We start from the raw sequence: 11,211 nt of genomic DNA on the forward strand, positions 1-11,211 counted from the left end.
TGGGTTCAGGGCCCTCCACGGAGCCCCCACCTGTGGGGCCCTGGAGCTCTTGGATCCTGCTATCACCTAGGGCAGGAGGATCCCTGGGGATTTGTTTTTTTTTCCCATTCATTCATTCACAAACACCCCTGAGCCCCCAGCACCACGCAGCCTGAGCTCACACTGGGTAGGTGGGTCCCCTGGAGGATAGAGGGTGCTAATCCCATTGGCCACCCGTCTGGGCCAAAGGGCCTGGGGGCCGGAAGAGGAGCATCTTCAAGCTGCACTCACAGCACAGGCGGTGCAGGTGGTGTCTATGGTGACGGCTCCCTGTGGAGATGAGATGTGGCCTTGGGCGGCAATGGAGGGGGACCCTGGAAGGGGCCTTTGAAGATCTGCCAGCCGTGGAGTGGGGGGGGGGGGGGGGAGGGGCCTGCCAGGGCCCTGTCCTGGTGCCCCTGTGCTGGGGCAGGCAGTGGCGTGGTAGCTATGATCTGCTGCCTGCTTGCGAGGACCTGACCCCAGGGTTCATATGCCGGGTGCCCCCCAAGGGCAGGTGGAGCCTTGCAGGTCCTGGCCCTAGGACGGCCCAGCTTAGTCTACAGAAAGCACGTCGGGCGCTTGCACAGACGCTTCCAGCCTATGAGCGGGTGAGAGTAGGCAGCCTGGCCCACTCTTCCTTCCGCCTCCCCCGCCCCAACCAACAGGTCTGACCTCGCTGGAAGCATTGCTCAGCCCAGTATGGATTTCCTGTCTTCGCCGAGGCAATGTGCTGTGAGCAGGCGCTGAGCTGATGGCCGGCCCGGGGATGGTTTTCTGTTCTTGAGGGGAGGGCCGGGTGGGGTGAGCTGCCCAGAACTCAGGCTCCTCTTTCTGCCCATGACTCGGGGAAGCCTCACCCAACATGGGCACCGAGCGCCACCCTGCAGTGCAGGCAGCTGTCCAGCCCAGACCCCTTCCCGGCTAGGACACTCTGCCCATCCCCAGGGCACCACCGCAGAGCCCTTTCCAGAGCTGGGGTGACCAGGACACAATCTCTGAGCTTGGCCCACATGTGGCCCCATGTGGGGGACAGTGCAGTGGCAGCTGGCGACCAGGCCCCTGGGGGAAGTGCCCCCTGCACTTGAAGGCTGGGGTGCTGCGTGGGGACACGGGGTGAGAAAAGGGAAACTGGGCAGATACCACAGTCGGGTGTCTGCCCAGGAGGGCTGACTCCACGACCTCACAGGTGTGCCCACTCACGTAGCGAGTTCATGGATACACACACAAAACTTTCTGTGAAGACTGAAGTGAGGACAGCAGAAGCCTTGGGCAGGCATCGGAGCTGCTGCAGCGATAATTGGTCCCTGGTAATTGGGCCTGACTCACCTTCTCCAAAACCAAAGGGCAACCACAGCCTGCAGCTTGGTGAGGGGGCTCTGAGAGCCCATCCCCACCCGACAGTGTTCTTGGGAGCTGTGGGGAGCCCCCGCAGCAGGAGCCTGGGACGTGGGACTGTGTGGTGTGGTCCCCGAGGTGGGGCATGCCCAGACCTCCCAGCTCCCATGTCCCCAGATCCCCCAGCACAGCAGTGGTGGGGTAGGGGTGTAGATGGAGGGGAAGAGAGGGAGCTGCAGGCCAGGACCATGTGCCCATGGCAGGGAGACAATAGGGCTCCAGGCCTGGCTCGGGCCCTGTGAGGGTCTTGGGGACTCAGCCTAGGCCTGGGCAGGATCCATCACTCGCTGGACAGGCTGACCCAAGGCCCCGAGGCTGGCTGGGCTGCCCCACTCTCAGGGGCGGGGCCAGGGCAAGGGCCAGCTAGCAGGGCGTGGAACTCCCAAGGCCCTCGGCCCCAAACTGCACAGAGAATAACGGCTCTGCTGTTAAAACAATTTATTTTGTTCTCCAAGAGACTAACAGCTGTTTACAGTCAGCATGTCTGAGCTGCTCCCTGGGGTGGCTGTTCTACCAGAGCCAGCCTCCCCTCGGCTTCCTGGCTTCACGTGTGAGGAAGGGCCCTGACGGGCCTGAGGCTCAGGAGGGGTGGAGGATGCCACAGGGGGCCAGGCCATGTCCTTCTGGGCCACTTCCATGACCCTGAGGCATCTCAGAACCCCCAGGTCCACTTCCCCTCAGCCGAGGCCTCTGGGAAGCGTCCTGGCGCGGACAGCACTCTGTGGCTTGGACTGCCTTGGGGAGAGTGTGGGGTGCAGCTGGGGAGTCGGGGAGGCCCTTCAAGACAGTGGGCTGTGAGCACTGGCCCAGAGGAGGAGGGAGCTTGCGCCCAGAGGGAGTGCAGTGGGGGTGCAAAGGCCCGGGGTCCACGCTGGCCATGGCCAAGGCTCTTTTAGCTCCACAGCCTATACTTGCCACGAGGGCTACACAGCACCGCCCTCAACTGTGTGCATACAAGGTAAGTGCTCAAAAACTGCTTGCTGAATTTGGAAAGTGACAGTTGTGGAACATGGGACTGGGAAGCACGGGGCCATGCATGCGCGGGGTCTCCTGCTGCCTGGAGCCCTGGGCTGCTCTCCGGGTGAGCCCTGTGCGCAATGGCCCCAGGTCACTCCCACCGCACTTGCTCCTGAGCTCATCTCCGGAGAGGCCCTAAGCTCTCAGGAGGCTCTGGGTGTGGACACTGGCAGCTGGGCACCCGCCCCAAACCCATCCAGCCCCTCTCACCACGCTCCCGGCTCACTGAAGCGACTGCCCTTTGGGGCAGCGATTTGCCTGAGGTTCAGCAGCAGCTTGTAACCTTAATGCCAAGTGAACTGTGAACAACCCGCCACAAGGCAATGAGGGGCAAGTGAGCTAGGAGCAGAAGCCCTGGCCCCTCCAGGCCACCCTCGCTCCCTTAGCTGGGTGCAGGTACCCCACAGCTGGGTGGGTGGTTCCAAGGAGAAGGAGGGCGACACTGCAGACCCACCCAAGCCTGAGGGCAGCTGCTTGGGGTCAGGTTATGAGGTGGCCTCCCGCCCAGCACCGTGTCCCAGGGCTGAGCACCAGTGAGCGTCTGGAGCTGACAGTGCCCAGTGTGGGCTCGAGGGCTGTTCCCAGGGCTGCGTGGTCAGGCCTGGGCAGCTCAGGGCTTGGGGGGTCCCTGGGCTGACGATACGTCTGCTGTTAGTAGCTGCTGTGGGCTGTGGGGCGATGGGAGGAGGCCTTAGGCTGGACGAGGGGAGACGCGGATACGCGATCCTCGGAAGAGGGTGGAGAGCTGGAGGGCTGGGTGACGTGTGGGCGCTGTGCTCTGTGCACTGTGCACACGTGTGCATACGTGAGAGTCCGTGTGCACGTTCGGCAGGCCCCTCCCGGGCACAGCCCATGCACGCAGTGAGTTCCTTGGAGAGTGTGCGCTGCTGGGCTGAGGAGGGCAGGTCCGGGGCTTTTTGGTGATTCCCTGAGGAGGTCTCCCTATCACCCCATTTCGCAGAAGAGAAAACAAGGCCTGGGTTGGTGAAATGGCCCCCAGGGTCCCCCAGCAGCGGGAGGCCAGGCTGTCGGCCCCGCCCAGCCTCCTTGCTGCCCCCTGTGCTCCCTTCGGAGCCTTTGTCTGTGCTTTCCCCAGCAGGCAGGAGGGCAGTTGATCCTGGGGCCTCTCGTGTCCTGCTGCTCAGGAGAGGTGCCCAGAGACCATAACCGTGCACATTGGCTTGGCGCAGTGGCCTGAGCAGGGGAGGTCCACGCAACGTCTGTGGCCCCAGGCTGTCCCCACCACACCTGGGATCCATGCCCCTCCTGCTCCGTGGCTCCCAGGGACCAGGAGCTACGGCGGCTGCACTGGCCTCTCGGCTCTGCCAGACTTTGGTGAGCAAAGATTGTGCCGACGTTGACAGAATGGGCACCAAGCCGCGCGCGTGGGCCCCGACAAGGCCCAATTAGAGGGGAAGTGTGGGGGCGAGGCAGGCCCGGCCAAGAGTGGGTGAGCCCTCAGCCCCAGCCTGCCAGGGGCGGCCACACGCGGCCACCAGCTACCAGTGCCAGCGGGTGCACAGCACACCCTGTGGTGACAATGCTGGGCACTGGAGAGGGAGCCTTTCTCCCCAGGAGCCCACTTGGTACCACGCCTGCCAGACCCTCAAGCCAGTGTGTCCGAGTGCATTCTGGGTGTGGGACCTGGGTGCACAGATTCCAGCCAGGTGCAGAGGGGAGGTGGAGGGTGGGCACGGCGTCCCTGGGCGGACACAGGAGGACCAGGACCTCCTGTGGGCAGCCGCACTGGGGGCCAGGGACCCCCCTCCTACCCACTCAGCATTGCTGGGAAAGCGCTCATGGGCTCAGAGCTCTCCCAGGTGCCGAGTCCCTCCTCGTCTTGCTCCCTGGTGCCCCCGCCCAGCTCCCCTCTGGGCAACATGCACGCAGCCAGCTCGCCAGCCAGTCTCAGTGACAGAGCTGTAATTGGGGAATTTCCTTATAAATGAACAGTGGGCCACAGCGACCAGCCTGGGCTGTGCCCTCATGGGCACGTGGAGCCATGTTGCTGGCGTTGAGATGTGAACGCTCTGGGAAGGTAGAGGCCTTGGCAGGGTCCCCAGCTGACCCCCTCCTCCCTCCATCCTCCTCCCACTGGCACCTCCCACAGACCTCCCACGCTGGAGGGGTGCACAAAGCAGCTCCTTGTGGCTTGTGGCCCCGACTCGGGCAAGGCCTGCCCTGCCCTGCACAGGGCCCAGGGAGGGGTCCTCACCCTGCCCCCAGCCTCGTGGCTGCAGCTTGTTCTGTGGAGACATCTAACCCTGATGCCCTCCACACTACCCTCGGGTCACTCCGTCTGTGTGCCCAGCTCAGCCCCTGCTGAGGTTGTCAGCTCTCTGTCCCCTCAGGCCCACCCTGCCAGCTCTGAGTCCCTATGGGGGACCCAGAAGGGGGGGGTGAGCTGCTATTTTCAGGACTGAGGACCACCCACACTCAGAGCCACAGCAGTCACAGCCACACTCAAGCCACACTCTGTTGTGAGGCCCCCAGAGCCAAGATGGAGTATGGGAGGGGTCAGGCAAGAACCCCCACCCCAGACCCCTCCCACAAGGGCACAGGGAAGGGCTGGGCCTACTTAAGTCTCTGGGATTGGCAGGTGGGGCACTGTCCCTACAATTTGGGCTGCCTACCTACTCACAATACACTGTCCTTGGCCCTGAGCAGGCAGGGGCCGAGGTGACAGGCCCAGGGTCCCCTCAGCCCCACTTTCTCCACCCTCACGAGCACCCGGGCCAGACCTGGGTGTTCTGCCCTGATGCCTGGATTTCAAGTCCCTGCCCCCACCCCATGTGAGCCCGTCCTCTTATTAGCACTGTTTTGCCGATTTTGCAAGTCAAATCCTTCATTATTGAGTCCCTAGCTTGATATGCAGCCAGCTGAGCTGGAGGCTAGCTGGGAACAGGGAAGGCTTGGCATCACGTGACAGCAGCCGCCCATGATGGGGGCCTGGGGACCCCAGAGGCAGGTGCAGCAAACCCTCCAGACTCATCCACGGGTGCCCAGGGTCACCTCCCTCTGCCCTCAGCCTCACCCTGCCTGGCCTAGCACCCCTCACTGGGTTCCCTGGGGAGACCCTGCCCCCACCCCTCACGGGCTACAGGTAAGCCTGACAGGTGAGCCCAGGCCCCACCCAGGCTGCTCAAGCTCAGGGTAGGAGGTCAGCCTCTTGCTTTCCCGCACAGTCTGTTCCTTCTGCCAGGACCTGCTCAGCCAGGGTGGGTGTGGGGTATGAGGGGGAGAGCGCCCCTTCCACGGTGCCCTCAGGGACTGAGAGCTGAGACACAGCAGGAGAGGGTTCCACTGCCACAGCATGGCTCTCCACCGGGCTGAGTGTATTTTTAGTTTCTCCAGGGCCGGAATCTCCTTGACTGAAGGCTCAGCTGCTCCTTGGCCCCTCTGGCTTTCGGCAGCGTTGTGGGTGGAAGGTGAGGGGTTGGGGGTGCCAGGTCCCTGGGCGTGAGCTTTCTCCTGTCCAAGAGGCATTGACCCCCACTGCCTTCCCCAGCCTTTCCTCCTCTGTAAGTCCCAGTCCCCTCTTGTACCCTACCGGTGACGGTGACGGTGACGGTGGGGCCCAGCCCAGGGGCTGCAGGAGAGAGACCCTCCCTGGCCCAGGCAAACGGCAGGTACGGTGGTAGGCGGCTCCAGGCTGGTGGAGGCCAAGGCCCCCTCAGCTGTGCTGTCCGTCGTCGGTGCTCCACTCTGCCTCAGACTGCCCTGTGGTCCCAGGAAGGGACCAGGTGCTGTTCCAGGCATCACAGTTGTTCCCACGTTCCCTCTCCAGACCAAGGAAGCCTTTCTGGGGAGTGGGGGTCAGCCCATGCCTGATGCTCGCTTGTCACAGGCAGGAGACGGGGTCACCCCAGACCAAGTTTGGAGGGGTTGAGTCAAGACCTAACAAAGTTAGGGCTCTTTCAGGAGGCGGGTGAGGGCTCAGGCTCCAGGGCTGGGTGGATGCAGTCTGGGCCGGCTTCCAGGAGGAGGTGGCCCCAGATCCAGGTGTTAGAGCATCCATAGGACTCATCGCGGTGGAGAATGCTGAGTGCCAGACACCGTGCTTGCTGCCTGGATGCCCACAACAGCCGGCGAGGACACAGAGGCTCGCTGAGATGCTGCTGTGGGGACAGCGGATGCCAGGCGCCCCCTCACTTCACCGCATGGCAGTTCTCACCCCGGCGCACGTCCTATTTCTGGAGTACAGAGCTGGGTGCTTCTGTGTGGTGGTGTTAATTAGGGTTGGTTTCCACAGAACACGCCTAATGTGTGGGAAACCTGCAAACGTCGCTGTGCTCAGTTCACCTGCACGGAAGGAGTGGGTTTGGGGGCCATCTCACTACTTGGGCACACCAGTCCCCAACAGACAAGGTGCATGTCCCCAGCCTGGGCCCCTGAACAGTCCAGATCCAGCAGTCGGCATGGGGGGCGGTGCACAGTCTTCCCTGGGCACGGAAGGCATGGGGGCGACAGTGACACTGCCCCGGCCTGGGTGGTCACTCTGAGTCAGGCTTGGCCCGGGACAGGGCTTTGGGGCCAGTGTGTCCCTCTGCAGGTCTGGAGAGGTCCAGGGCTGGAGCAGAGTGTGTGTCCTGAGTGACATTGACCTGGGGATAAGAGAGCCTTCGTTCCCCCACCCCACCCCACCAGGGCCTGTTGAGGGAAGAGCAGAGGAGTGTGGCTGGACAGAGTGGGACAGACAGAGAACAGGTGGACGGGTGTGTGGACGGGGCCTTCAGCAGTCAGGGAGAGTCAGATGCTGATGGGTGGGTCCAGTAGAGGGGAGAGAGCAGAGGGGTCCTGGGGTGGAGGGGCAGGATGGGAATCAGGGATGGGTGGTGGTTGAGAGCCTGGAGGTGGGCAGGTGTGGCTGCAGCCACTCCTGGGGGGCAAAGGAGCCCCAGGAAGGGCTCAGCCATGAAGTCCCCCTTGGTTCTCAGGAGCCCCAGTGGTCCTAAGACTGAGCCCCTTGAGCTCCTGAGGCCCTGAGACCCTCCTCCCCTTTGCGGCACAGCGACTGCATCCCAGAAGCCCCTGGTATCCTGGAGCCTGCAGCACCCCCCATACCCCCACCTCTGCTCTTTCTCTGTTCCATCATTTTTCAAAAATAATTGTGTGGCATCAGGCTGTCCCTGACCTGGGTTTGTTGGCTCTCGTCCCCAGGCCCACCCAGGCTGGCCTCACGTGATGTGTGTGTCAAGGTGTTTCCCCTGCAAGGCCTTCATCGTTCCCTGATTGCTCACATTAATTTTTCTCCCTCCTCGGTGATCCTCCCCTGTGCTGTGCTGGTTGGGAGGGGGCTGCCTCCCCCCATCCTGCCCGGCTGCTGCTCCTCTGCCCTCCCCTAGATGAATGTTCCTTTATTGTCCATAAATCTCTGCACAGCCCTTTGTGAAGAGAGATCGGAGGCCTCCTGCTCCCCAGTGTTTGTCGGCGGTGGGTTTAATTAGCACTCCCCCCAGAGGAAGGGAAGGGGCTCTCCGCCGCCCCCGGGCTTCTTCTAGGGGACAGAGGCTGGGGCTCCATCTGTGTGGATTCAACACGCCAGACCACATAACCGGCCTCCCCACGTTCCATCCCAGGCAGCCCCATCTCCCTAGTGGCCCAGGGGGTGGAAGCCCAAAGCCCAGCAGCACCACTACCAGCCCCCAGCACACAGTAGGTGCCTAATAAACACACAGTGAGTTGGTAGATGCCAGGATGAAAGGTCCCACCTTTCATCCGACAGTGGCTGCTGGCTGTGAATCTGTCTGCTTCCCGTTGCCCAGCTGGGGTGTGCAATAGGCTGCAGGAAGGAAGGGAAATTCTTGGGGTGCTCCCAGCCGCCAGCTCCAGCAGCCCCGAGGGCGAGGTGCACTCAGGTGGCCCAGCCTGGCCCCACAGCATGCCGCCCGGCCTGGGAATCCAACTGTGTGCTCTGTGCCGAGGTCTGAGGGTCAAGAAGACAGGCCTGTGGGGGGTAGGCTGGGGGGGTTGGCTGGAGGGACGACCTCAGGATGGTGTGGCAGGAACATCCCATCCGCTTCTCCACCGGCGGCCGCAGCCGTCTCAGAGGCTTGGGAGTCCCTCTGGTGCTGGTCCAAGCTGAGAGCCTTTCTCACAGCGGCTCCATGAGCCACGGGGACCCGTGCCATGAGGGTTTACTCATTCCTCATGACAGGAAGGAAAACCGAGGACCAGTGAGGTGTGGTGATCTGCCCCGACCCAGGACCCAATCGTGGACTTCCCCAAGCCCTGGCCGTGTAGGTCTGGGCACTGTGGATCCATTCCGTGACTGCCTGGCTGGGTGGGAATCAGCCTGGGGGGATCACAGAGGGCTTCCTGGAGGAGGGGTTTGTGTCGGAGTTGAGTGTTGAAATAAATAGAGGGTGCTGGGTGGAGGATCCTGCGGCACTTTGTGGCTGGGAGCTGGGGTGGGCAGTAGTGGTGGGGGGGGAATGGGGCAGGGCCCCTGTATTCCCACAGGATTCCAGCCTGGCCACGTGGGGTGGGCTGCATCCAGAATGCTGCTGTCCCCCCAGGGCTGCCCAGGCTTCACGTGCAGAGCCCGGCCAAGCCCCTGGGCTGTTACGTGCACCGGCCGGGCCAGCTGTCCAGGGCTCTAGGGCAGCTTCAGCCCAGTGCAGGGTGGGAAAAGAGGGGGGCAAGGCAGGACCAAAGGCAAGGCTGCCAGAGGGGCCGGGCACAGCGCGACACATCATGCCAGTGGGGTCAGGATGTATCCACGTGCCGTGTCAAGTGATGCTCTGGGCAGAGGGACACCCCCAGGCTGACTGGCACAAGGAGGAGAGATTTATGCCAGGCCTGTGCAGGCCCAGCACTGGGGTGAGGACACTGAGGCTCAGGAGGGAGCCACATGGCGCTCTGGGGCAGAGCCACACTGGCCGTGGGCGGCTCTGAGCGAGCACGGCCTCAGGCAGGTCTAATGCTCCAAACGTGTCATTTCACACCTCTGGCCTCAGTGTACTTGTGTGCGCGCAGGGGACGTCAGCAGCCTCTTCCTGCGAGGGCGTCGTGGGGGGTGAGGGTGGGCTGGGTCACCCTGGCTGTGAGGAAGGGCCTCTGCCCTGCAGCCCCTGGGCCCCAGCTCATCCAACAAATAAATACTTCCTTTCCATAGACACACTCCCGACACGTTCTCAGTCTCACTGGACATCGGTCTACAATCAGCTGCTGAATATACTGCTGCTTCTATTATTTCAGCACTAATTTAAGGATTAAAAAATAATTCTACCAATTACTGTGCAAAGCCCTGGGCACCAGATAGACAGGGGCAGATTTTCCTGTCCGAGGACTTGGGCCAACCCTGCAGGTAGATGGCAGGACAGGGTGGCCCCAGGGGCCCCTTTGTCCCCAGTGGGCATGCAGTCATGCCCCGCTGCCCTCCCAGGGCCCCAGGGTCAGGACTGGCAGAGAAGTGACCTGGGAGGAACCCAGCCTGAGCCCAGCATGCTGCTCACCTCCCATTCACCCCTGCAAGCACAGGCCCCAGGTGCCACCCTCCACTGACTCCTCTCGGTAGCACCAGCCTGGCCGGGCTTGTGACACAGATGGACCTGTGAGCTGGGAAGGATCCCGTGCACAGGCTGCCCTGTGGCTGGCCTGGCATCGTTGCCTGAGGGCCAGGAGCATCCTGGTAAACCAGCGGCTGGCCTGGGGAGGTGGGCACTCCCAATGCGCTTCTCGTGGTCTGAATTAGCTTCCTGCCCAGCCAGGTCCAAGGGTCCGGGAGACTGAGGCTGGACATCGGTCACCTCCTGTCTGGGTCCAGTGAGCCTGACCCCAGGGTACCAGCACGTCCGGTGAAAGGTAGGGGTCAGGGTTGGGTGGGGCAGGCAGGAGCTGAGCCTGCCGCCCCGGGCCCAGTGCCAGCTGGTGATGTCATCGCTTCCTGGGCTGTAAATATCACCCAAACTCACAACTCCCAAATTGTCCTCCAGCCTGGGCCCCTCTCCTGAGCTCAGCCTGCACAGCCCACGCGACACCCCCACCCAGATGTCTCCTGGGCCTTGACAACGGGGGCTGCTCCTCTGGGGGCCCCCACCTCGGGGACGGGTTGCTCAGCACAGACGCTGGGAGCCCTGCCCACCTCTGCCTTCTGCTGGGTCCAACTCAAACACAGCTACAGCCCTCCTGGTCCCCCACCCGACCCTCCTTGGGCCTGGCCAGACCTGTGTGCCCACTCACAAGTCTTCACTGTGTTCGCAGAGGCCAGATGGGTCTATTCAGGAAATCAGAACCCATCTCTGCACCTCAGAACAAAGTCCCCAAGATCTGCACCCCACCCCACCCCCAGGTCTACCTGCTTCACCCTCAGAAGGCCTGTATGGCCCCTTGTCCCCATTCCCCACTGTGGCCTGGGTTTCCCTCTCCTGGGGGAGGGGAGGATGCGGGGCCCCAAAGGACGGGCTGGGGCTCTGGCAGTGCCAGGAGGAGCATGTGGCCATGGAGCCATGGCATCTGGGGGTTAGCCAAGTCCCAGCTCAGCATGGGGCCCTGCAGCCTCCTGAGTTGCTGGGGTCTCCCAGGCCCCACCTGAGGGCCAGCTGGTGGTGACAGGCACAGTCAGCCTGAAAAGTGCCCTGAGGGCAGATGGGTGTCTCTCAGTAAGAAGCAGGCTCAATAGAGGTAGTGAGCACCCTATCCCAGGAGGTGTGCAAGCTGAGGAGCTCAGGTGTGCCTCAAAGATCTTCGCAAATGCGTGTCTGCAGTTTCCTGGCTGCCAGGAAGGTGGTGGGAGCCCAGGGGCCACCATGCTGAGCAAGAACCCTGCACCCTCTC

The sequence above is a fragment of the Aethalodelphis obliquidens genome, unplaced genomic scaffold, assembly GCF_003676395.1.
Source record: "Aethalodelphis obliquidens isolate GAN/ISIS:26980383/991018 unplaced genomic scaffold, ASM367639v1 scaffold63, whole genome shotgun sequence".
NCBI classification, from domain to species: Eukaryota; Metazoa; Chordata; class Mammalia; order Artiodactyla; family Delphinidae; genus Aethalodelphis; species Aethalodelphis obliquidens.